Below are 27,681 nucleotides of genomic sequence, written 5' to 3' on the forward strand. Positions count from 1 at the left end.
TGATCGCTGAGATCCTGGTTGAAGACAGCGGAGGTGTATTTGGAGGGCCAGTTGGTCAGGATGACGTCTATGAGGGTGCCCTTGTTTACAGATTTAGGGTTGTACCTGGTGGGTTCCTTGATGATTTGTGTGTGATTGAAGGCATCTAGCTTAGATTGTTGGACTGCCGGGGTGTTAAGCATATCCCAGTTTAGGTCACCTAACAGAACAAACTCTGAAGCTAGATGGGGGGCGATCAATTCACAAATGGAGTCCAGGGCACAGCTGGGAGCTCAGGGGGGTCGGTTGCAGGCAGCAACTTATTTCTGGAGAGAGTAATTTTTAAAATTAGTAGTTCGAACTGTTTGGGTATGGACCTGGAAAGTATGACATTACTTTGCAGGCTACAGTGCCTTGCGAAAGTATTCGGCCCCCTTGAACTTTGCGACCTTTTGCCACATTTCAGGCTTCAAACAAAGATATAAAACTGTATTTTTTTGTGAAGAATCAAAAACAAGTGGGACACAATCATGAAGTGGAACGACATTTATTGGATATTTCAAACTTTTTTAACAAATCAAAAACTGAAAAATTGGGTGTGCAAAAATATTCAGCCCCCTTAAAACTTGTTATGGACTAGGTCCCTGTGGCGGGATCAAATCAGCGGAAATTTTAGAGCGCCACCTAATAGTTTTCGATAAAACTCAAACTTTCATTAAAACACACACACAAGGTACTGAATTAAAGCTACACTCGTTGTGAATCTAGCCAGCAAGTCAGATTTATAAAATGCTTTTCGGCGAAAGCATGAGAAGCTATTATCTGATAGCATGCACCCCCCAGAATACCAGACCGTCGACAAAACAACAGATTTCGCTGTAGCCGGCGCTACCCAAAACGCAGAAATAAAATATAAAACATTCATATCCTTTGACGAGCTTCTTTCTTGGCACTCCTATATGTCACATAAACATCACAATTGGGTCTTTTTCCTGATTAAATCTGTCATTGTATACCCAAAATGTGATTTGCTGAAGACCGGTCTGATCCAGAAAAATGCCCCTTTACAAGACGCAACGTCACTTTTTAAAATTACAAAAGTTACCTATAAACTTTTACAAATCACTTCAAACTACTTATCTAAACCAACTTTAGGTATTAATAAACGTTAATAATCTATCAAATTGATCACGGGGCGATCTGTATTCGATAGCAGCAAGTCTTGAAATCATACTCCATGTTTTCACTTTCATAACATCCTGTGGTGTACTCGATGAAAGGAAGTGCTTACACGTCACCAAACCAAGGATAAAGCAGCCCCAAAATGACAGCATTGGCGACATCGTGTGGAAGCTGTAGGCGTTTACAGGGGATCTCCATGTATTTTCCTCAGCCTTAGACAATACATTGACTGGCGGATGAATATTATTTTAGTATTTTTGGTGAACAGTTTTTCGAAGGATTTTGACTCCTAAACACGTTCTGTTATAGCCATAGACACGATTTAACCAGTTTTAGAGACTTCAGAGTGTTTTCTATACACACACACTTATCATATGCATATACTATATTCCTGGCATGAGTAGCAGGACGCTGAAATGTTGCGCGATTTTTTACAAAAAGCTGCGAAAATTCGCAGCCTCCTTAACAGGTTTTAAGTTAATACTTTGTGGCGCCACCTTTTGCTGCGATTACAGCTGTAAGTTGCTTGGGGCATGTCTCTATCAGTTTTGCACATCGAGAGACTGAAATTTTTTCCCATTCCTCCTTGCAAAACAGCTCGAGCTCAGTGAGGTTGGATGGAGAGCATTTGTGAACAGCAGTTTTCAGTTCTTTCCACAGATTCTCGATTGGATTCAGGTCTGGACTTTGACTTGGCCATTCTAACACCTGGATATGTTTATTTTTGAACCAATCCATTGTAGATTTTGCTTTATGTTTTGGATCATTGTCTTGTTGGAAGACAAATCTCCGTCCCAGTCTCAGGTCTTTTGCAGACTCCATCAGGTTTTCTTCCAGAATGGTCCTGTATTTGGCTCCATCCATCTTCCCATCAATTTTAACCATCTTCCCTGTCCCTGCTGAAGAAAAGCAGGCCCAACCCATGATGCTGCCACCACCATGTTTGACATTGGGGATGGTGTGTTCAGGGTGATGAGCTGTGTTGCTTTTACGCCAAACATAACGTTTTGCATTGTTGCCAAAAAGTTCAATTTTGGTTTCATCTGACCAGAGCACCTTCTTCCACATGTTTGGTGTGTCTCCCAGGTGGCTTGTGGCAAACTTTATACAACACTTTTTAAGGATATCTTAAAGAAATGGCTTTCTTCTTGCCACTCTTCCATAAAGGCCAGATTTGTGCAATATACGACTGATTGTTGTCCTATGGACAGAGTCTCCCACCTCAGCTGTAGATCTCTGCAGTTGATCCAGAGTGATCATGGGCCTCTTGGCTGCATCTCTGATCAGTCTTCTCCTTGTATGAGCTGAAAGTTTAGAGGGACGGCCAGGTCTTGGTAGATTTGCAGTGGTCTGATACTCCTTCCATTTCAACACCATGTCACGTTGGCCATAAGGCATACGCCCCCGCCCCTCTTCTTACCAGAAAGATGTTCGTTTCTGTCGGCGCGATGCGTGGAGAAACCCGCTGGCTGCACCGCTTCAGATTGCGTCTCTCCAGTTAGCCATGTTTCCGTGAAGCAGAGAACGTTACAGTCTCTGATGTCCCTCTGGAATGCTACCCTTGCTCGGATTTCATCAACCTTGTTGTCAAGAGACTGGACATTGGCAAGAAGAATGCTAGGGAGTGGTGCACGATGTGCCCGTCTCCGGAGTCTGACCAGAAGACCGCTTGCGAGTGATGTCATCAACAAGCGCTCAACCTAGAGCCGAGCCGCAACGACTTTCAATGAATTGTAAATAATTGTTGGCTGTCTGCAGCAACAGTAGTACGGGTTCGATAAACCAAACCTAATATATCACATCTGTTGAATCTTGAATTAGAATTTACAACATCAATCAACATCTCTCATCTCTCAATTCGATAAATTTATAAGAACATTTCGATGGGCACAAATCTATCGTAATTGTCTCTTCGTTATTATTTAGAATTCATTAGATTTAAATAACTGTCTCGTTTTTGATTCAGCATTTTAATTACGACTCTATTCCCAATACATTATTCAAACAGATCATTTAGTGAACTGACATCGTCTTGCATCAGAATTCGCTCCATCCTTATTTTGAGTTGAATGTATTAGTCTTTCAATTTGAACCAAACAAACTATTTAAAACGTTCAGTTTTATTCTTATACCAATACTAGTGCCTATAACTTTCTCTGCAAAATATACAATTAGTTTAATTACAACCAAAACTCAGAGATTTTTTTTTTTAGTTTAATAACCCTTCGGCTTGCAGAAACAGGATTTATTACGTTTTATTTTATTTATGGTAGTGCACCTTACCACGAGTCATTTCAGATCTGTTTCCTTCCTAACGATTTTGGCTAAAACACAAAGTAGAAACCTAGTGTATTTGTTCAGAATATTCAAGCACCTATCATTGATTAAATCCAAACTCCTTTAGCACATTCAATCAAAAATATCTTAATTCCTCTCAAATTTGAGAATAAAGACTATTTACCTTCGTCCTGTAGACTGGGAAAAGCAATGCCGGTTCGATTCCGTCACCTTCTCTGTCGCCTTCAGATCAATACCGGCCTGTTTTTTTAAACCTCAATCCAGGGGCCAGGTCTTTAAATAAAGACCTGTCTGTGCACGGCTTTCGGATTTCCCTTCGGACGACAGAGGCAAGTTAGTGGAATCCGGCTCGAAGGACCAATTGTTACTGTCATTTAATTATGCCAATGTGTTTTCATTAATTAAAAACCGTTAATCTATTTTATGAGAATTTGTAAGATTCTTGTTTGCATAAAATAGACGTAGACCAGCCATTTCAATACTAGGTAACAGAATTTATTCCCAGAGCGCGCTGCCACGTTATCACGAGCAACAGTTTATATACAATAACATGACATCATTTCATTGCTCCTAAAATGAATCTCCTCCTCCAGACCGGGTCAAAGGGAACTTTAAAGGTTCATTCTGAGTTCATTCTGACCCCCCAGCATATACACAGGACACACAAAACAACTGAATTCACTTTCTGACCCCTCAACATTATCGATCACCACTTAGCTGACAGTTCTAATTAACAGAAAACCTAGGAATCCACTCACAGCCTTATCTAATACACCCCAGAGCTCAGTTTCATCGGTTCAACCATAGGTTAACTACATAATCTGTTTATTTAATCCACAGACCATTCCTTTCTTCCTAGTTGGAATGGTGTTCATTAACTTTAATTACTCCTAGTCTGTGTCACACAATTCCTTCTTATGAACTCATATTGTTAATCAGATATAATAAAACAGAGTATAAGTTTACTTAGTCACAGTTCCATTTAAAATGAGGATATTGTTTATTCATTTATTCATAATTATTCTAACAATTTTATACAACTCTGCAATTATTCCATCTACTCCAGGACTCTTATTTACTTGTAAACCCTTAATCGCATCTTTAACTTCATTCACTGTTATCTTCCCATCACACATTTGTTTATCCTCTACATCAACTTGCACATCCACACTATCCAATATCTCCTTTACAAACATTTAACCATGCCCAACATGTCCAAAATTGAAACACGTCGCTAAGCCTATCAGGGGAAAAAGGCTATAGCTCACCCACCTCCCTTTTCTTAAATAAATCCTTATAAAAATTCTGCACTGTTTCTAAAATCTCTACGTAATCATTGACAACTTCACCCTTTACATTTTCAATCTCTCTAATATATGTTTTCCTCTCTTTATTCTTCTCTAAACCAAGAACAAATGAAGTACATTTCTCCCCCTCCAAAACATACTTTGCCTTACTTCTTATAATTGCACCCTTACACTTATCTATTTCATATTTACTCAATTGTGCTTTTAAATCCAAAAACGTTTCTATATTATAATTAGGCTCACTGTCACACTTCCCCATTTCTTCATCCAATTTAGCTCTCAACTCATTTTCTTCTCTTTTCATCCTACCTCTCTTTTTCCTTGCATATTTTATACTAAAAACTTTTATTTTTTCCTTAACCTTGTCCCACCATAAACACTTATCATTCTCTTTCTGCTTATCCTCCATTTCACATGCTATCAAAGATTTAAGTTGTTTCCCATATTCCTCATCTCCTAAATACCCTGCATTCGTACACCATATTCCACCCCTGTTCTTTCCTTATCTAAGCCCACATTAACATACTTAATATCTTTCATAAAATTCCTTAAACCTTATTTTACAAAAACCAGATCTATCCTTGTTTGTTTCAAATCCCTTAAAACCACCTGCCTTCTAGAAAATTATCTTTTGTCTGGATTTTCCTCTCTCCATATATCAATCATTCCTTTTTCTAACATCATCTTCTTTAAAACCCCTAGATACTTCATTTGTTCTTGGGGCGGCAGGGTATAGCCTAGTGGTTAGAGCGTTGGACTAGTAACCGGAAGGTTGCAAGTTCAAATCCCCAAGCTGACAAGGTACAAATCTGTCGTTCTGCCCCTGAACAGGCAGTTAACCCACTGTTCCTAGGCAGTCATTGAAAATAAGAATTTGTTCTTAACTGACTTGCCTAGTAAAATTTAAAAAAAATAGCTCCTCTTGTCATATCCAGTCTATCCATTTTAACATTAAAATCCCCAACTACAATACAGTTTCCCTCACACCATTTTCCTGATTCTAAAAATAAATCTTTGCGCTCTATTTCAGTATTAGGCGCATAAATATTTATAATTCTAAAAACCATACTCATATATTCAAAGTCTAAAATTAAAATCCTCCCATTATTATCATTATATATATGTTTCACATTATCTACTACATCCTTCCTCAATAAAATAGCAACACCACTTGAATCCCTCCTGCCATTGTTAACAAAAATAAAATCTCTCCATATTTTTTAAACTTCTAAAATACATACATTGTCCCAATGTGTTTCTTGAAGGCATAAAATATCTGAATTCTTTATTTATACTATTCTTTGAAATGTTTCCATTGTTCTTAAACCATTCGCATTGATTGACATAAAATTAACCATTCCAATAAATAATAAAAAATATATATATTTTCTCATTATCTTCTACCTGTTGTCATGTTTTCTTCCTTTTCCGTTCTTTTTCACCTCCGTCGCCGCTTGCCTCTTCCTGTAGCCTCCCCTTGTTCTTTCAATCTTTTCCATTTCTTCTGAATCTGAAATTGACTCAAAATCCATCTCTTCCAACCAACTCCAATTCTTCTTTCCTATGCCTGTTGTGCTTCCTGTATCCATTTCCGTCTCCTGTGTCGTTGTCAGCGTCCCACTCCCCTCCACTTCACCTCCTTCCGAGGCACCCACATAGCCCAAGGCCCCCCACAAAAAATCTGTGAGTCCCCAGTGCCTCCACCCAGCCCACTTCCCCCTCCTCCTGAAAACTCCCTCTTCTTATTTCTGAATCCATACTGCTCCCTATTTAATTTGTCTTCTGTTCCATCTTCTCCCCTCTTCTTTTCTCCATCTCTCCCCCCTCCACCATGTCCTCTCCTCCATCGTCTTCTTCTGCTCGCGGTGATACATCAGCTTCCACAAAAAGGTCCTGGCCCCCCTCCTCATTCACAACCTCTCCACAGTTGTACAAACTCTGACCTGCTTATCGTGTATAACTCTAAAGTACTCTCCACCTTCAAGTGTGTCAAACTTTGTAGAGTACACACGTAGTAATTAGAGTTAATAGTCGCTAAATAGTCGTTAATAATCGCTTCTCGGCCTTTTGGCTAAGATCACGTGCAGTGTCCCTGACAGTGCTGCACTTGATCAGAGAAGCGATCGCAGGCCGGAGGGCGCCCGGGAGTTGTGCTTTTTATTTTTGTTGAAAATTATTATTCTTGCATTGTTTCACTATTGTTTTTGTCCTGAGTTAGGTGGTGGTTCTGGTGGTGGACTACAGGTGCACCAGCACCTGTAGGGTGAGTTAAAGGCCCTCTGGTCCTTTTCTCTTTCTTATTTTAGTTTTCCCCTTGTTTGTCCTGTTTTGTACCTCTCCTCCCCTTTGTACCCTACCCCCCCCCTTCAATTACTCCTACTGTTTTGAGTTTTGTGTTGCCGGCTAGCCCTTTAGGCGTGGCAGGCATTGCATTGTTGCGTGTTTGTCCGGTTGTATTTTCCTTGTCCCCATCCACCTTATACTTGTTAGTTCACCCCCTAAAACTGCCTTTTGTTTCTGTTTCTTGTTTTGTGTTGTCAACTGGGGGACCTTTGCTGGCCGGCTCGCTAGCTGGTTAGCTTGGCCTGGTCTGCTGGTGAGGCTCGCTAGCTCTCTCGGCCCTCAAGCTTGGCAGGGTTTGTGTTAGTCAGTGCCCCTTTTGTTTTCCCCTTATTTCCCCTCACCTAAATTTGTTTGTTAGTTCCCCCCCCCCGTTCCTTGGTTGGTTTTTGTTTATTTTTGTCTTCCCCCTTCGTGTCATTAATTGTAAAAAAATTGCACACAAAAAAAAAAAAAAAAAAAATCCCTCCTTGTGTCCCTTCCCATCGTTGATAAGGTTAGTTTGGTGCTGTGCTAGATAGCTTGTTGTGTGTCCCGTGGTACTGGTAGGCCCTGTTCAGCACAGCCTGGCTGAGCCTGCTAGTTCCTTGGCTGTTTTACACCCCCTTCTCCTCTTCCCCTTCCCCCTCTCCCTCTCACTGGTGTTGGGCTGTAAAGGAGTGGGCCTCCATCATGTCAGCAGCACAGGCTGGCATGAGGAGGCACCATGCAGTGCGCCTCCTTCTAAAGGAGAAGGGAGGAAAAATAATGGAGTTATCCCGATTGGATTTCTCCAGAAAATTCCTCCAGAAAGAGCTCGGTTTTCATCCCGCGCAGGTAAACTGCATCTTAGCCCTCCCCTTTAGGAAGGGCTTCGATGTCAGTTTTGCCAACGCCAGCTACCTGAGGGAGTTCTGGGGGAAACTCCAGAATGCCCTGAACACCCAGGGGTCCCTCACAGCAATGTTTGAAGTGACCAAGCTGACGGATAATAGCATTAAAACCGTTATTATCCGTATGTACAATGAAACCGTACAGCCGGAGGACATTGCAGTATGGCTGGGCAGGTACTGCAACGTGAAGGGTCCCCTGATCCAGGTAAAAGACCTCAATGGGATCTGGACAGGGGCCTGGAGAGTCACTGTCCAGCAAAGGGAGGACCCTGGGGGCTATGGTGGGTTGAAAGCCATCCCATCCACCATAGTCCTCGGAGAGAACAGGGGCCATGTTCACTACCAGGACCAGCCCAAGCTGTGCCGTAAGTGTGGTGAACATGGCCACCTTGCAGACGCCTGTCAGAAGGTTGTCTGCATGAAGTGCCGGGAGGTGGGCCACCGCTACGAGGAGTGCACGAACGGAAGGTCGTGCAACCTCTGTGGCGAGCGGTCCCACCTCATCCGCGACTGCCCCTCCTCCTGGGCCAACAGGGCCAAGGCTGGAAGGAGGGAGTGGGCGGCCGCGGACCGGGCTTTCGAGCGCCAGAGGGCTGGAACGGCAGTTGCCGAGGTGGTAGTGGAGGAGCCGGTGGTGGTGGAGGAGGAGGCAGTAGTGGAGCCGGTAGTGGTGGTGGAGGAGACAGTTGTGGAGCCGGTGGTGGTGGTAGTGGCTGTAGTGGAGGGCGCGGAAGGTGTAGTGGTGGAAGAAGTGGGAGGAGAGGACAAAACCCTCCCCACCCCAATCCCCTGCCCCAGACTAATGTGACCCCTGAAGGAGAAAGGGCCGAGAAAGACGGCTCCGGAGAGATGTTCAGCGAAAGCTCCCCAAGTGGGTCAGATATTATAGGGTCGGTGTCGGAAAGCACCATGGAGACTGTGTCAGAAGGTACGGGAGAGGAGGGGGAGATTCTGAAGGAACACCTCCCCCTACGTAAAAGAAACGCTGAAGAGCTCTCTGACCCCGAACAGGGTGAGGAGAAAAAGGGAAAGGTGGAGTGGGAGAGCTCTCAGGGGGAGGAAGAACCCAGAACCTTCCCCTCCAACTCCCCCAATCAAGTTTCCTTTTTAAGTCCTATTTTAACCTCCTCTCCCTTCCAAACTCCCTTACCCCGGAGGGAGAGAGAAAGTCCCGGAGAACTAACCCCCTTTTAACTGTTCAATGCTTCTTCTTTTAGCACTGTTTTTACTCACCCCTTTTATGGCTTTTAAAATCACCACTATAAATGTGAGGAGTGTAAGAACAGCAACAAGAGCACAGTCGGTTTTATCCTTTTTAGAAAGGTTTAACTCTGATGTGTTTTTACTACAGGAGTGTGGTCTACCCTTTTTATCCTCTTACAGGAAATGGGGGATAAGTGGCAGCACGGGCCCTCCATTTGGAGTGGCTCCAATTTTAACCTGTTAAGCTTCCCCCCTACTTTTTCGGAAATTCTGTTAAAAATCGCGCAACATTTTGGCGTCCTGCTACTCAGGCCAGGAATATAGTATATGCATATGATTAGTATGTGTGGATAGAAAACACTCAGACGTTTCCAAAACTGTTTAAATCACGGCTGTGACTATAACAGAACGTCTGTTTCATCGAAAAGCGCAGGAAAATCTGATCACTGGAGATGGAAAAAAATATCCATGCGCCACTCCCATGAATTGTTAAAGGTGAACCGTAATATATGAGGCCAAGCTTGCAGTACCTACAGCTTCCACAGGATGTATAGAGTCTCCTCATTTGAATCTGAATTGATTCTTGGTAGATCCGACCAAAGGGAACCGATTCTCTCCGACCACCGACCCGAGGCATTGTCTCTGTGTTTTTCCGGACATTTTTCCACACGGCAGGCTATCGAATTTACATCGCCTCCTGATGATTTTTATAGCTTATTAACGTGTAGTTATACCTAAAGTTGCATTAGAAAGGTATTTCGAAGTGTTTTGTGAAAGTTTATCGTCGAATTTTTTACTTTTAAAAATGACGTTACGTTATGAAACGCTCTTTTTTTCCGTTTTCCACACAGTCTTCATAGATCGATATCTAGGCTATATATGGACCGATTTAATCCAAAAAAAGACCCAGTATTGATTATGGGACATCAAGGTGTGCAAAGAAAGAAGATGGTCAAAGGTAATTAATGTTTTATATTTTATTGTGCGGTTTGTGTAGCGCCGACTATGCTAATTCTTTTGTTTACATCCCCTACGGGTCTTTTGGGGTGTTGCATGCTATCAGATAATAGCTTCTCATGCTTTCGCCGAAAAGCATTTTAAAAATCTGACACGGTGGCTAGATTCACAATGACTGTAGCTTTATTTCAATACCAAACATGTGTATTTTAATGAACGTTTGCGTTTTAACTAATACTATTAGCATGTAGCGTCGCGCATGTGCATTTCTAGAGCTCTAGGTGGGACGTCTGCGTCTCAAGTAAGCTCAAGAGTTTTAACAAGAACGACGGTGTTGCCATTTTAATCAAGACCCCACAGGTGGTGGTGAAGGGGAGCACGGTGGTGGTAGGTGGGCGTGCTCTTTTAGCCAATTGTACCTTTATGGGGAGGGATTTTAACATGCTAAATGTGTATGGTTTTAATGACAAACATGACCGGTGCACACTTTTAGAAGACCTGCAGTCCCACATGCTAGGGAGGGATCCTCTAGTGGTGGGTGGGGATTTTAACTGTGTTTTAAGTAGAGCAGACAGGAGAGGGGCAGGAGGGGATTTTAAGGTAGACAGGTCAAGTGTTTTATTGCAAGGGCTGTGCAGGGATTTTAAACTGACTGACTGTTTTAAAACCCTGCATCCAAGAGAGGAGGGCTTCACCTGGACCAGTGGTGATGGCACCAGAGCCTCTCGCATTGATTATCTGTTTACCCGGGACTGTCCCCCAACTGATGCTAGAATAACCCCTGCTTTCTTCTCAGATCACGTAATGCTGACGTGCACCCTTTCACTATCTTCGGGGTGACTGTGGGAAGAGGGCCCTGGAAATTGAACTGCTCCCTTTTAGAAGATGATAGAGTAGTTAGTCAGTACAGAGAGCAGTTCAGCCAGTGGCAGACGCTACAGGACTTCTTTGACACGCGAGCACAGTGGTGGGAAATGGTGAAGGGAAGGACGAGGACCTTCTTTAGAGAGATAGGAAAGGAAAAAAGTAAAGAAAAAGAGAGACGCATGGTGGGACTGCAAAAGCGACTGGAAAGGTATTTTAACCTATGCCAACAGGGCCTTGATTTTAACCAAGAAATTAAAGAAGTAAAAAAGGAAATGGCACTTTTAGCAGAACAGAGAAGCAAGGGGTTATTTTAAGAAGCAAGGAAAGGGAATTAGAAGAGGGGGAGAAGTGCACCAGGTACTTTTTTTAAGAAAATAGTTAGTAAGGGTAGGATTATGACAGGATTGAGAAACAAGGACGGGGTTTTAAAAACAGACACAGAGGGAATAAAGGAAGTGGTCGAGGACTTTTATGGGGAACTGTTTGGGGTAAAAGATGTGTGCGAGGGAACAATGGGGGACCTTTTAACATACATCGACAAGACCTTACCCAATACAGACGACCTGAAAAAAGACCTGACGAGGACAGAAATAGACCAAGGACTGAAACGTTTTAAGAGGGGTAAATCACCGGGGGAGGACGGCCTCCCCTTGGAGTTTTATCTGACCTTTTGGGATGTTTTAGCCGACGAACTTCTGACTGTTTTTACTGACTTCGAACACCTTGACAGACTACCCGACAGTTTTAGAGTGGGGATCGTGACTCTTTTATACAAGAAAAACGACAGGACGGACCTGAAAAACTGGAGACCGATTACCCTTTTAAACTTTGATTGTAAACTTTTTACCAAGGTTTTAACACTCAGAATGTCTTCTGTTTTAGGGGAGGTGATCCACCCGGACCAAACCTGTGCCGTGCCCGGAAGGAAGATCACGGACAGCCTGATACTGATCCGAGATGCCATCTGTTACGCGAGAGACAGAAACATGAGGCTTGTAGTCCTAAATTTAGATTTTGAAAAAGCCTTTGATCGGGTCTCGCACCAGTACCTCTTTAAGGTGCTGCAAAAATGGGTTTCCCGGACAGGTTTTTAGCTTGGGTGGGACTGCTGTACGGGGACATCACCAGCAAAATCCTTGTAAATGGGCATCTGTCAAAAGCAGTGGGAGTACACTGCGGCGTCCGTCAGGGCTGTCCGTTATCTCCTCTTCTGTTCGTGGCCTGTATTGAACCACTGGCACAGGTCTTGAGAAGGGACCAAGGGATCAGTGGGGTGGGTATCCCGGGGAGTGGGGGGATGACCGCCAAGTGCGTCTTTTACATGGACGACGTCAACATTTTATGTACCGACCTTTTATCCGTCGACAGGACTCTGGACAGGACTGACTGGTACGGCCGAGCCTCTGGGGCGAGACTGAACAGAGACAAGACAGAGGCCCAATTCTTCGGACCGTGGGCAGACCCAGACTTGACCAGACTACCTCTGACAGTTAAATTGACGGACATAAGGGTACTGGGGGTAAAGTTTGACCGGGGGGGAGGAGGGAGCGGTAACTGGAGTGGAATCCTGGGGACTGTAAGACAGAGACTGGGTTTTTGGGGACTACGACAGCTGACTTTTGAGGGCAAGGTTTTAATCATTAAAGCAGTGATTTTACCTGTGCTTTTATTAATCAGTTCTGTTTTTATCCCCCTCAAAGGAGTATTTTAGACCTGGAGCGAATGCTTTTTTACTTCCTGTGGGGGGCAGGTGGGAGAGGCTGAGGAGGGAGGTGGTCAAGAGGCCCAGGTCCAAGGGGGAAAGGCTTGCCTGACCTCTACTTGTTCCTGGGCAGCCGCTACACAGCGTTACATCTGACTCTTGCCACCTCCCGGTCAACAACAAGACTCAGGCCCTCGCACGGTTCTGGCTGGGATCTTACCTCAGGACTCTGAGGCTGATCCCAGTCGACCTGCGAGCCCCAGTCTCTTTCCTGCTACCCCCGCCCTACGTCCAGCTCCAGAAGTTTTTAAGACATTTTAAACTGGAAAAAGAAACAGTCACGGTCTTAACAAAACACTGCTCTCTTCTCTCTCTTGTGCAGGATTAGGAACCAGTATGTCCAGTGCGCGGGCTCGCTATAGGTGAGCCCACAACGGTTTGGCGCAACGTGGCCCACCCTGCTCTCCTGAATCGGCATCGGGACCTGTCCTGGATGGTCGCCCACGAGATCCTCCCGGTCAGGGCCGTTATGCACTCACGGGGCATGGCGAGGACATCCGCGTGCCCCCGACCAGGCTGCGGCCAAGAAGAGTCGGTGAGGCACATGCTCTGGGAGTGCAGAGCCGCCAGGGACCTGTGGAAGGAAGCAGGCCCCCTGATCACCTCGTGACTGCCAGCAGGGGAGGACCTAACACCTCAGCTCGTGCTGTATGGGGTGGGCCGAAGGCCCATTTCATCGAAGACCTTCACCAAGCTCTGGCCCACCCTCACGTGCCTGAAGGAAGCACTGTGGTCCTCCCGTAACCTGCTGGTAGCGAAAAACGTAGAGACCACCCCCAGGCAGTGGCCATGGTAGCCACGGAAGCCCTGGGGTGGTACGAAAGGAAGGGGGCCTCGACCCCAGGCGAAGGGTCCCCCACAACACCCTAGGTCCCGGCGGCCACGGCCTGACAGCGCTGCGGCGCCTAGGGCGATGCGCCTAGGGGAGGGATCTCCTCTGGGCCCCGAAGGACGGGACGATGATCTATTCAGAAGAGCAGGATGAGGTGAGCTTGATAATGACTCACCCCGCTCCTGTACAAGGGACTGAAGACAGCTTTTTAACAAAGTGGCTTTTTAACATGTTTTTCATGTCTTAAAAATGTTTTACCTTTGTTAGATCATTAGTACACATTTTAAATGGCTTTACAGATTTGATGTTTTTACAAGGAAAGTACTTTTATTAATGGTTGTTTTCATTGGTTTTAACAACATGTACTTTTTAACAAATTTAAATGCAACTTTCAAATGCTGTGTTTTATGCTTTGTTGCTGTTTTTATGTGTATAAATGATGTAAAAAATGTATGAGCTTTTTAAAGGAATTGTGCCAATAAAACTTTTCCAAAAGAAAAAAAAATTAGAGTTAATAGTTAATCACACGTAGTAATTCCATTGTTGTAACTTTATCTTCTCCCACCAACTCCACTGCCACTGTAAATTCTTTGCCATATTTCATTCCTCCTTCATCTCCATGATTCTTCCGTTGAGCATTTTCTTTGTCCTTGTCCATTCCATTAGTCATTGCCATGTTGTCCATCATTGTAAATCAAACCGAGACCCAAAAGCACTCCCCCAAGCTGTAAAACTGCAAAGGGGGAAAAATAACGAACCAAACTTAAACTTATTTAAATGCAAAAATTATAATTAAAAAAACGTTGAAAATAACCAAAAATGCTCTCAAGCAAACACTCTCAAGGAAACAAACACTCACTCAAACTCAACCACCAACACCTGTATCACTTTCCAAACACGAAGTGCTCACTCAGGCAGGTATGGAAAATTAATAACTCTTGGTACACCATTTAAAGTCAAAGTGAGTCTGATAAACAGACATTGCATTTTCACCAATTAGACAAGCAGCTTGATCTTTGGGTCACTCAAAAAGTGGAAGAAATGACATATGCTGTAGCCATCACTTTTTAGCACAGATAGTTGGATGAAATACAAACAAACCTTGCTAACATTTCAAAGCGAGGGCACATATTTCAGCCTTGTGAGAAAAAACGGACAAATACAATGACACCTGACAAATACATCATGAGCAACAGTTTCCCATGCAGCTATCCTACTAGCCAGAATAAATACACAAAAGCTCTGAATGTTGAAATGCTAGTGCATTGTTCTGTGCTAAGGAGGAGTAGTGCATGAATGGACAATTTCATATTGGAAGCGCAATGTGGCTGCATTTCGCAACATGATGTTTCCACAAAATGCCAACAATGTTTGGCTACAGACAAATGTTTCCACCTTTCGATTAGTCCACAACTGACTTGAAAGATCTTCATAAGCCCGGTCAGTTGACTCAAGTGTTCCTCAAGCCTGCCGCCAAGCAACAGTTTATCATGAAACAAGACATCAGGGGAGAGCGCGAACGCAGTCCCCTACTACCATAAATTATGCAATCGAGATTTCCACATTTGGGAAATTCGCAGGAGTCAGCACAGCCGGAGTGCAATGGCTGAGCCTCACCCTGGGTGAACTGCCTTCTTGATCACAGTTTCTCCCTTGCCAGGTAAGTATGACTTGAATACATCAGTGGAGGGCAACTCTCTCCAGTGTCAACATTTTCGGCTGACGGTAACCACTTTGTGTTCTGATAATATCACATCACATCGACCTGCGTTAAATGCCGTTTAGGAATGCACTTGCAGACAAGAGTGGTGAAAAAGTAGTTTATTTTGTTTACTAGACTATATCAGTGAAGCACGAGATTCCCATCATGCAACACTGTAGAAAAAAATCACCAATGACTTTTTAATATCTTAACCTGTCTGATATCACAAATGTATGCGATATGACGAAATACAATCACATTCAGACACACACACACACACACACACACACACACACACACACACACACACACACAACACACACACACACACACACACACACACACACACACACACACACACACACACACACACACACACACACACACAGACAAATGCATGAAACCAATTGATTTATTATCGATAACATCTCACATTCTCTTGTGCTTTTGATTTACTCCGTAAAAGAAGGGTTCTAATTCCACCATGGAAAACACAGGGCCATCAGACATCAGTCCAGTTCCACTCCTCACCAGCATTATTTCCTTTGATCATTTGAACAGGGCGAAGGAGTACCAAGCACACACAAGCTGCATTGAGTAACGATATTCGTATTTGTCTCGTAAATCAAAGGCTCCCTGACAGCACAAGGAACTTTGATCGTAATAAATTCAGCATCAAATGCTTACTACAAAGCAGTGTTGCTGATGATATAATGCAAGAGCACACCCTAGTGGACAAAAAGTTTGCAGCACCTGGTATTCCCAGGCAGTCTCCCATCCAAGTACTCACCAGGCCCAATCCTGCTTAACTTCCGAGATCAGGCGTATTCAGGCTGGTATGGCTGGAATCAAAGGAACAAGTCTTGGTACGCCATTTAAAGTCAAAGTGAGTCTGATAAACAGACATTGCATTTTCACCAATTAGACAAGCAGCTTGATCTTTGGGTCACTCAAAAAGTGGAAGAAATGACATATGCTGTAGCCATCACTTTTTAGCACAGATAGTTGGATGAAATACAAACAAACCTTGCTAACATTTCAAAGCGAGGGCACATATTTCAGCCTTGTGAGAAAAAAACGGACAAATACAATGACACCTGACAAATACATCATGAGCAACAGTTTCCCATGCAGCTATCCTACTAGCCAGAATAAATACACAAAAGCTCTGAATGTTGAAATGCTAGTGCATTGTTCTGTGCTAAGGAGGAGTAGTGCATGAATGGACAATTTCATATTGGAAGCGCAATGTGGCTGCATTTCGCAACATGATGTTTCCACAAAATGCCAACAATGTTTGGCTACAGACAAATGTTTCCACCTTTCGATTAGTCCACAACTGACTTGAAAGATCTTCATAAGCCCGGTCAGTTGACTCAAGTGTTCCTCAAGCCTGCCGCCAAGCAACAGTTTATCATGAAACAAGACATCAGGGGAGAGCGCGAACAATTATGCAATCGATTCGCAGGGGTCAGCACAGCCGGAGTGCAATGGCTGAGCCTCACCCTGGGTGAACTGCCTTCTTGATCACAGTTTCTCCCTTGCCAGGTAAGTATGACTTGAATACATCAGTGGAGGGCAACTCTCTCCAGTGTCAACATTTTCGGCTGACGGTAACCACTTTGTGTTCTGATAATATCACATCACATCGACCTGCGTTAAATGCCGTTTAGGAATGCACTTGCAGACAAGAGTGGTGAAAAAGTAGTTTATTTTGTTTACTAGACTATATCAGTGAAGCACGAGATTCCCATCATGCAACACTGTAGAAAAAAATCACCAATGACTTTTTAATATCTTAACCTGTCTGATATCACAAATGTATGCGATATGACGAAATACAATCACATTCAGACACACACACACACACACACACACACACACACACACACACACACACACACACACACACACACACACACACACACACACACACACACACACACACACACACACACACACACACACACACACACACACACACACACACACACACACACACACACACACACACACACACACACACACACACACACACACACACACACACACACACACACACACACACACACACACACACACACACACACACACACACACACAGCAATGCATGAAACCAATTGATTTATTATCGATAACATCTCACATTCTCTTGTGCTTTTGATTTACTCCGTAAAAGAAGGGTTCTAATTCCACCATGGAAAACACAGGGCCATCAGACATCAGTCCAGTTCCACTCCTCACCAGCATTATTTCCTTTGATCATTTGAACAGGGCGAAGGAGTACCAAGCACACACAAGCTGCATTGAGTAACGATATTCGTATTTGTCTCGTAAATCAAAGGCTCCCTGACAGCACAAGGAACTTTGATCGTAATAAATTCAGCATCAAATGCTTACTACAAAGCAGTGTTGCTGATGATATAATGCAAGAGCACACCCTAGTGGACAAAAGTTTGCAGCACCTGGTATTCCCAGGCAGTCTCCCATCCAAGTACTCACCAGGCCCAATCCTGCTTAACTTCCGAGATCAGGCGTATTCAGGCTGGTATGGCTGGAATCAAAGGAACAAGTCTTGGTACGCCATTTAAAGTCAAAGTGAGTCTGATAAACAGACATTGCATTTTCACCAATTAGACAAGCAGCTTGATCTTTGGGTCACTCAAAAAGTGGAAGAAATGACATATGCTGTAGCCATCACTTTTTAGCACAGATAGTTGGATGAAATACAAACAAACCTTGCTAACATTTCAAAGCGAGGGCACATATTTCAGCCTTGTGAGAAAAAACGGACAAATACAATGACACCTGACAAATACATCATGAGCAACAGTTTCCCATGCAGCTATCCTACTAGCCAGAATAAATACACAAAAGCTCTGAATGTTGAAATGCTAGTGCATTGTTCTGTGCTAAGGAGGAGTAGTGCATGAATGGACAATTTCATATTGGAAGCGCAATGTGGCTGCATTTCGCAACATGATGTTTCCACAAAATGCCAACAATGTTTGGCTACAGACAAATGTTTCCACCTTTCGATTAGTCCACAACTGACTTGAAAGATCTTCATAAGCCCGGTCAGTTGACTCAAGTGTTCCTCAAGCCTGCCGCCAAGCAACAGTTTATCATGAAACAAGACATCAGGGAGAGCGCGAACGCAGTCCCCACTACCATAAATTATGCAATCGAGATTTCCACATTTGGGAAATTCGCAGGGGTCAGCACAGCCGGAGTGCAATGGCTGAGCCTCACCCTGGGTGAACTGCCTTCTTGATCACAGTTTCTCCCTTGCCAGGTAAGTATGACTTGAATACATCAGTGGAGGGCAACTCTCTCCAGTGTCAACATTTTCGGCTGACGGTAACCACTTTGTGTTCTGATAATATCACATCACATCGACCTGCGTTAAATGCCGTTTAGGAATGCACTTGCAGACAAGAGTGGTGAAAAAGTAGTTTATTTTGTTTACTAGACTATATCAGTGAAGCACGAGATTCCCATCATGCAACACTGTAGAAAAAAATCACCAATGACTTTTTAATATCTTAACCTGTCTGATATCACAAATGTATGCGATATGACGAAATACAATCACATTCAGACACACACACACAACACACACACACACACACACACACACACACACACACACACACACACACACACACACACACACACACACACACACACACACACACACACACACACACACACACACACACACACACACACACACACACACACACACACACACACACACACACACACAGACAAATGCATGAAACCAATTGATTTATTATCGATAACATCTCACATTCTCTTGTGCTTTTGATTTACTCCGTAAAAGAAGGGTTCTAATTCCACCATGGAAAACACAGGGCCATCAGACATCAGTCCAGTTCCACTCCTCACCAGCATTATTTCCTTTGATCATTTGAACAGGGCGAAGGAGTACCAAGCACACACAAGCTGCATTGAGTAACGATATTCGTATTTGTCTCGTAAATCAAAGGCTCCCTGACAGCACAAGGAACTTTGATCGTAATAAATTCAGCATCAAATGCTTACTACAAAGCAGTGTTGCTGATGATATAATGCAAGAGCACACCCTAGTGGACAAAAAGTTTGCAGCACCTGGTATTCCCAGGCAGTCTCCCATCCAAGTACTCACCAGGCCCAATCCTGCTTAACTTCCGAGATCAGGCGTATTCAGGCTGGTATGGCTGGAATCAAAGGAACAAGTCTTGGTACGCCATTTAAAGTCAAAGTGAGTCTGATAAACAGACATTGCATTTTCACCAATTAGACAAGCAGCTTGATCTTTGGGTCACTCAAAAAGTGGAAGAAATGACATATGCTGTAGCCATCACTTTTTAGCACAGATAGTTGGATGAAATACAAACAAACCTTGCTAACATTTCAAAGCGAGGGCACATATTTCAGCCTTGTGAGAAAAAAACGGACAAATACAATGACACCTGACAAATACATCATGAGCAACAGTTTCCCATGCAGCTATCCTACTAGCCAGAATAAATACACAAAAGCTCTGAATGTTGAAATGCTAGTGCATTGTTCTGTGCTAAGGAGGAGTAGTGCATGAATGGACAATTTCATATTGGAAGCGCAATGTGGCTGCATTTCGCAACATGATGTTTCCACAAAATGCCAACAATGTTTGGCTACAGACAAATGTTTCCACCTTTCGATTAGTCCACAACTGACTTGAAAGATCTTCATAAGCCCGGTCAGTTGACTCAAGTGTTCCTCAAGCCTGCCGCCAAGCAACAGTTTATCATGAAACAAGACATCAGGGGAGAGCGCGAACAATTATGCAATCGAGATTTCCACATTTGGGAAATTCGCAGGGGTCAGCACAGCCGGAGTGCAATGGCTGAGCCTCACCCTGGGTGAACTGCCTTCTTGATCACAGTTTCTCCCTTGCCAGGTAAGTATGACTTGAATACATCAGTGGAGGGCAACTCTCTCCAGTGTCAACATTTTCGGCTGACGGTAACCACTTTGTGTTCTGATAATATCACATCACATCGACCTGCGTTAAATGCCGTTTAGGAATGCACTTGCAGACAAGAGTGGTGAAAAAGTAGTTTATTTTGTTTACTAGACTATATCAGTGAAGCACGAGATTCCCATCATGCAACACTGTAGAAAAAAATCACCAATGACTTTTTAATATCTTAACCTGTCTGATATCACAAATGTATGCGATATGACGAAATACAATCACATTCAGACACACACACACACACACACACACACACACACACACACACACACACACACACACACACACACACACACACACACAGACAAATGCATGAAACCAATTGATTTATTATCGATAACATCTCACATTCTCTTGTGCTTTTGATTTACTCCGTAAAAGAAGGGTTCTAATTCCACCATGGAAAACACAGGGCCATCAGACATCAGTCCAGTTCCACTCCTCACCAGCATTATTTCCTTTGATCATTTGAACAGGGCGAAGGAGTACCAAGCACACACAAGCTGCATTGAGTAACGATATTCGTATTTGTCTCGTAAATCAAAGGCTCCCTGACAGCACAAGGAACTTTGATCGTAATAAATTCAGCATCAAATGCTTACTACAAAGCAGTGTTGCTGATGATATAATGCAAGAGCACACCCTAGTGGACAAAAAGTTTGCAGCACCTGGTATTCCCAGGCAGTCTCCCATCCAAGTACTCACCAGGCCCAATCCTGCTTAACTTCCGAGATCAGGCGTATTCAGGCTGGTATGGCTGGAATCAAAGGAACAAGTCTTGGTACGCCATTTAAAGTCAAAGTGAGTCTGATAAACAGACATTGCATTTTCACCAATTAGACAAGCAGCTTGATCTTTGGGTCACTCAAAAAGTGGAAGAAATGACATATGCTGTAGCCATCACTTTTTAGCACAGATAGTTGGATGAAATACAAACAAACCTTGCTAACATTTCAAAGCGAGGGCACATATTTCAGCCTTGTGAGAAAAAAACGGACAAATACAATGACACCTGACAAATACATCATGAGCAACAGTTTCCCATGCAGCTATCCTACTAGCCAGAATAAATACACAAAAGCTCTGAATGTTGAAATGCTAGTGCATTGTTCTGTGCTAAGGAGGAGTAGTGCATGAATGGACAATTTCATATTGGAAGCGCAATGTGGCTGCATTTCGCAACATGATGTTTCCACAAAATGCCAACAATGTTTGGCTACAGACAAATGTTTCCACCTTTCGATTAGTCCACAACTGACTTGAAAGATCTTCATAAGCCCGGTCAGTTGACTCAAGTGTTCCTCAAGCCTGCCGCCAAGCAACAGTTTATCATGAAACAAGACATCAGGGGAGAGCGCGAACGCAGTCCCCCACTACTACCATAAATTATGCAATCGAGATTTCCACATTTGGGAAATTCGCAGGGGTCAGCACAGCCGGAGTGCAATGGCTGAGCCTCACCCTGGGTGAACTGCCTTCTTGATCACAGTTTCTCCCTTGCCAGGTAAGTATGACTTGAATACATCAGTGGAGGGCAACTCTCTCCAGTGTCAACATTTTCGGCTGACGGTAACCACTTTGTGTTCTGATAATATCACATCACATCGACCTGCGTTAAATGCCGTTTAGGAATGCACTTGCAGACAAGAGTGGTGAAAAAGTAGTTTATTTTGTTTACTAGACTATATCAGTGAAGCACGAGATTCCCATCATGCAACACTGTAGAAAAAAATCACCAATGACTTTTTAATATCTTAACCTGTCTGATATCACAAATGTATGCGATATGACGAAATACAATCACATTCAGACACACACACACACACACACACACACACACACACACACACACACACACACACACACACACACACACACACACACACACACACACACACACACACACACACACACACACACACACACACACACACACACACACACAGACAAATGCATGAAACCAATTGATTTATTATCGATAACATCTCACATTCTCTTGTGCTTTTGATTTACTCCGTAAAAGAAGGGTTCTAATTCCACCATGGAAAACACAGGGCCATCAGACATCAGTCCAGTTCCACTCCTCACCAGCATTATTTCCTTTGATCATTTGAACAGGGCGAAGGAGTACCAAGCACACACAAGCTGCATTGAGTAACGATATTCGTATTTGTCTCGTAAATCAAAGGCTCCCTGACAGCACAAGGAACTTTGATCGTAATAAATTCAGCATCAAATGCTTACTACAAAGCAGTGTTGCTGATGATATAATGCAAGAGCACACCCTAGTGGACAAAAAGTTTGCAGCACCTGGTATTCCCAGGCAGTCTCCCATCCAAGTACTCACCAGGCCCAATCCTGCTTAACTTCCGAGATCAGGCGTATTCAGGCTGGTATGGCTGGAATCAAAGGAACAAGTCTTGGTACGCCATTTAAAGTCAAAGTGAGTCTGATAAACAGACATTGCATTTTCACCAATTAGACAAGCAGCTTGATCTTTGGGTCACTCAAAAAGTGGAAGAAATGACATATGCTGTAGCCATCACTTTTTAGCACAGATAGTTGGATGAAATACAAACAAACCTTGCTAACATTTCAAAGCGAGGGCACATATTTCAGCCTTGTGAGAAAAAAACGGACAAATACAATGACACCTGACAAATACATCATGAGCAACAGTTTCCCATGCAGCTATCCTACTAGCCAGAATAAATACACAAAAGCTCTGAATGTTGAAATGCTAGTGCATTGTTCTGTGCTAAGGAGGAGTAGTGCATGAATGGACAATTTCATATTGGAAGCGCAATGTGGCTGCATTTCGCAACATGATGTTTCCACAAAATGCCAACAATGTTTGGCTACAGACAAATGTTTCCACCTTTCGATTAGTCCACAACTGACTTGAAAGATCTTCATAAGCCCGGTCAGTTGACTCAAGTGTTCCTCAAGCCTGCCGCCAAGCAACAGTTTATCATGAAACAAGACATCAGGGGAGAGCGCGAACAATTATGCAATCGATTCGCAGGGGTCAGCACAGCCGGAGTGCAATGGCTGAGCCTCACCCTGGGTGAACTGCCTTCTTGATCACAGTTTCTCCCTTGCCAGGTAAGTATGACTTGAATACATCAGTGGAGGGCAACTCTCTCCAGTGTCAACATTTTCGGCTGACGGTAACCACTTTGTGTTCTGATAATATCACATCACATCGACCTGCGTTAAATGCCGTTTAGGAATGCACTTGCAGACAAGAGTGGTGAAAAAGTAGTTTATTTTGTTTACTAGACTATATCAGTGAAGCACGAGATTCCCATCATGCAACACTGTAGAAAAAAATCACCAATGACTTTTTAATATCTTAACCTGTCTGATATCACAAATGTATGCGATATGACGAAATACAATCACATTCAGACACACACACACACACACACACACACACACACACACAAATGCATGAAACCAATTGATTTATTATCGATAACATCTCACATTCTCTTGTGCTTTTGATTTACTCCGTAAAAGAAGGGTTCTAATTCCACCATGGAAAACACAGGGCCATCAGACATCAGTCCAGTTCCACTCCTCACCAGCATTATTTCCTTTGATCATTTGAACAGGGCGAAGGAGTACCAAGCACACACAAGCTGCATTGAGTAACGATATTCGTATTTGTCTCGTAAATCAAAGGCTCCCTGACAGCACAAGGAACTTTGATCGTAATAAATTCAGCATCAAATGCTTACTACAAAGCAGTGTTGCTGATGATATAATGCAAGAGCACACCCTAGTGGACAAAAAGTTTGCAGCACCTGGTATTCCCAGGCAGTCTCCCATCCAAGTACTCACCAGGCCCAATCCTGCTTAACTTCCGAGATCAGGCGTATTCAGGCTGGTATGGCTGGAATCAAAGGAACAAGTCTTGGTACGCCATTTAAAGTCAAAGTGAGTCTGATAAACAGACATTGCATTTTCACCAATTAGACAAGCAGCTTGATCTTTGGGTCACTCAAAAAGTGGAAGAAATGACATATGCTGTAGCCATCACTTTTTAGCACAGATAGTTGGATGAAATACAAACAAACCTTGCTAACATTTCAAAGCGAGGGCACATATTTCAGCCTTGTGAGAAAAAACGGACAAATACAATGACACCTGACAAATACATCATGAGCAACAGTTTCCCATGCAGCTATCCTACTAGCCAGAATAAATACACAAAAGCTCTGAATGTTGAAATGCTGAGTGCATTGTTCTGTGCTAAGGAGGAGTAGTGCATGAATGGACAATTTCATATTGGAAGCGCAATGTGGCTGCATTTCGCAACATGATGTTTCCACAAAATGCCAACAATGTTTGGCTACAGACAAATGTTTCCACCTTTCGATTAGTCCACAACTGACTTGAAAGATCTTCATAAGCCCGGTCAGTTGACTCAAGTGTTCCTCAAGCCTGCCGCCAAGCAACAGTTTATCATGAAACAAGACATCAGGGGAGAGCGAACGAACGCAGTCCCCACTACCATAAATTATGCAATCGAGATTTCCACATTTGGGAAATTCGCAGGGGTCAGCACAGCCGGAGTGCAATGGCTGAGCCTCACCCTGGGTGAACTGCCTTCTTGATCACAGTTTCTCCCTTGCCAGGTAAGTATGACTTGAATACATCAGTGGAGGGCAACTCTCTCCAGTGTCAACATTTTCGGCTGACGGTAACCACTTTGTGTTCTGATAATATCACATCACATCGACCTGCGTTAAATGCCGTTTAGGAATGCACTTGCAGACAAGAGTGGTGAAAAAGTAGTTTATTTTGTTTACTAGACTATATCAGTGAAGCACGAGATTCCCATCATGCAACACTGTAGAAAAAAAAATCACCAATGACTTTTTAATATCTTAACCTGTCTGATATCACAAATGTATGCGATATGACGAAATACAATCACATTCAGACACACACACACACACACACACACACACACACACACACACACACACACACACACACACACACACACACACACACACACACACACACACACACACACACAGACAAATGCATGAAACCAATTGATTTATTATCGATAACATCTCACATTCTCTTGTGCTTTTGATTTACTCCGTAAAAGAAGGGTTCTAATTCCACCATGGAAAACACAGGGCCATCAGACATCAGTCCAGTTCCACTCCTCACCAGCATTATTTCCTTTGATCATTTGAACAGGGCGAAGGAGTACCAAGCACACACAAGCTGCATTGAGTAACGATATTCGTATTTGTCTCGTAAATCAAAGGCTCCCTGACAGCACAAGGAACTTTGATCGTAATAAATTCAGCATCAAATGCTTACTACAAAGCAGTGTTGCTGATGATATAATGCAAGAGCACACCCTAGTGGACAAAAAGTTTGCAGCACCTGGTATTCCCAGGCAGTCTCCCATCCAAGTACTCACCAGGCCCAATCCTGCTTAACTTCCGAGATCAGGCGTATTCAGGCTGGTATGGCTGGAATCAAAGGAACAAGTCTTGGTACGCCATTTAAAGTCAAAGTGAGTCTGATAAACAGACATTGCATTTTCACCAATTAGACAAGCAGCTTGATCTTTGGGTCACTCAAAAAGTGGAAGAAATGACATATGCTGTAGCCATCACTTTTTAGCACAGATAGTTGGATGAAATACAAACAAACCTTGCTAACATTTCAAAGCGAGGGCACATATTTCAGCCTTGTGAGAAAAAACGGACAAATACAATGACACCTGACAAATACATCATGAGCAACAGTTTCCCATGCAGCTATCCTACTAGCCAGAATAAATACACAAAAGCTCTGAATGTTGAAATGCTAGTGCATTGTTCTGTGCTAAGGAGGAGTAGTGCATGAATGGACAATTTCATATTGGAAGCGCAATGTGGCTGCATTTCGCAACATGATGTTTCCACAAAATGCCAACAATGTTTGGCTACAGACAAATGTTTCCACCTTTCGATTAGTCCACAACTGACTTGAAAGATCTTCATAAGCCCGGTCAGTTGACTCAAGTGTTCCTCAAGCCTGCCGCCAAGCAACAGTTTATCATGAAACAAGACATCAGGGGAGAGCGCGAACGCAGTCCCCCACTACCATAAATTATGCAATCGAGATTTCCACATTTGGGAAATTCGCAGGGGTCAGCACAGCCGGAGTGCAATGGCTGAGCCTCACCCTGGGTGAACTGCCTTCTTGATCACAGTTTCTCCCTTGCCAGGTAAGTATGACTTGAATACATCAGTGGAGGGCAACTCTCTCCAGTGTCAACATTTTCGGCTGACGGTAACCACTTTGTGTTCTGATAATATCACATCACATCGACCTGCGTTAAATGCCGTTTAGGAATGCACTTGCAGACAAGAGTGGTGAAAAAGTAGTTTATTTTGTTTACTAGACTATATCAGTGAAGCACGAGATTCCCATCATGCAACACTGTAGAAAAAAATCACCAATGACTTTTTAATATCTTAACCTGTCTGATATCACAAATGTATGCGATATGACGAAATACAATCACATTCAGACACACACACACACACACACACACACACACACACACACACACACACACACACACACACACACACACACACACACACAAACAAATGCATGAAACCAATTGATTTATTATCGATAACATCTCACATTCTCTTGTGCTTTTGATTTACTCCGTAAAAGAAGGGTTCTAATTCCACCATGGAAAACACAGGGCCATCAGACATCAGTCCAGTTCCACTCCTCACCAGCATTATTTCCTTTGATCATTTGAACAGGGCGAAGGAGTACCAAGCACACACAAGCTGCATTGAGTAACGATATTCGTATTTGTCTCGTAAATCAAAGGCTCCCTGACAGCACAAGGAACTTTGATCGTAATAAATTCAGCATCAAATGCTTACTACAAAGCAGTGTTGCTGATGATATAATGCAAGAGCACACCCTAGTGGACAAAAAGTTTGCAGCACCTGGTATTCCCAGGCAGTCTCCCATCCAAGTACTCACCAGGCCCAATCCTGCTTAACTTCCGAGATCAGGCGTATTCAGGCTGGTATGGCTGGAATCAAAGGAACAAGTCTTGGTACGCCATTTAAAGTCAAAGTGAGTCTGATAAACAGACATTGCATTTTCACCAATTAGACAAGCAGCTTGATCTTTGGGTCACTCAAAAAGTGGAAGAAATGACATATGCTGTAGCCATCACTTTTTAGCACAGATAGTTGGATGAAATACAAACAAACCTTGCTAACATTTCAAAGCGAGGGCACATATTTCAGCCTTGTGAGAAAAAAACGGACAAATACAATGACACCTGACAAATACATCA

General features: G+C 43.2%; 5 non-coding genes and 11 pseudogenes across 5 annotated transcripts; all 16 read right to left on the bottom strand.

Moving 5' to 3' along the window:
* Positions 1-15,103: 15,103 nt before the first annotated feature.
* On the bottom strand, positions 15,104-15,267 carry LOC112246220. The gene has a single exon (XR_002952880.2). It is a non-coding gene; the product is annotated as a U1 spliceosomal RNA (small nuclear RNA).
* Positions 15,268-16,042: 775 nt separating this feature from the next.
* On the bottom strand, positions 16,043-16,151 carry LOC121846295 (annotated as a pseudogene).
* Positions 16,152-16,744: 593 nt separating this feature from the next.
* On the bottom strand, positions 16,745-16,857 carry LOC121846271 (annotated as a pseudogene).
* Positions 16,858-17,754: 897 nt separating this feature from the next.
* Positions 17,755-17,863, bottom strand: LOC121846297 (annotated as a pseudogene).
* Positions 17,864-18,442: 579 nt separating this feature from the next.
* Positions 18,443-18,604, bottom strand: LOC121846302. The gene has a single exon (XR_006083168.1). It is a non-coding gene; the product is annotated as a U1 spliceosomal RNA (small nuclear RNA).
* Positions 18,605-19,423: 819 nt separating this feature from the next.
* Positions 19,424-19,532, bottom strand: LOC121846304 (annotated as a pseudogene).
* Positions 19,533-20,125: 593 nt separating this feature from the next.
* On the bottom strand, positions 20,126-20,257 carry LOC112233868 (annotated as a pseudogene).
* Positions 20,258-20,983: 726 nt separating this feature from the next.
* Positions 20,984-21,092, bottom strand: LOC112246210 (annotated as a pseudogene).
* A 580-nt stretch (positions 21,093-21,672) lies between these two features.
* On the bottom strand, positions 21,673-21,839 carry LOC112246192. Its single transcript, XR_002952875.2, has one exon. It is a non-coding gene; the product is annotated as a U1 spliceosomal RNA (small nuclear RNA).
* Positions 21,840-22,625: 786 nt separating this feature from the next.
* LOC121846275 lies at positions 22,626-22,734 on the bottom strand (annotated as a pseudogene).
* A 593-nt stretch (positions 22,735-23,327) lies between these two features.
* LOC121846272 lies at positions 23,328-23,440 on the bottom strand (annotated as a pseudogene).
* A 684-nt stretch (positions 23,441-24,124) lies between these two features.
* Positions 24,125-24,233, bottom strand: LOC121846277 (annotated as a pseudogene).
* A 581-nt stretch (positions 24,234-24,814) lies between these two features.
* Positions 24,815-24,978, bottom strand: LOC112233870. Its single transcript, XR_002950813.2, has one exon. It is a non-coding gene; the product is annotated as a U1 spliceosomal RNA (small nuclear RNA).
* Positions 24,979-25,730: 752 nt separating this feature from the next.
* On the bottom strand, positions 25,731-25,839 carry LOC121846278 (annotated as a pseudogene).
* A 579-nt stretch (positions 25,840-26,418) lies between these two features.
* On the bottom strand, positions 26,419-26,582 carry LOC112232769. The gene has a single exon (XR_002950686.2). It is a non-coding gene; the product is annotated as a U1 spliceosomal RNA (small nuclear RNA).
* A 728-nt stretch (positions 26,583-27,310) lies between these two features.
* On the bottom strand, positions 27,311-27,419 carry LOC112246184 (annotated as a pseudogene).
* Between the last annotated feature and the right edge of the window lie 262 nt (positions 27,420-27,681).

This window comes from Oncorhynchus tshawytscha, linkage group LG03 (genome assembly GCF_018296145.1).
Source record: "Oncorhynchus tshawytscha isolate Ot180627B linkage group LG03, Otsh_v2.0, whole genome shotgun sequence".
In the NCBI taxonomy this organism is placed as follows: domain Eukaryota; kingdom Metazoa; phylum Chordata; class Actinopteri; order Salmoniformes; family Salmonidae; genus Oncorhynchus; species Oncorhynchus tshawytscha.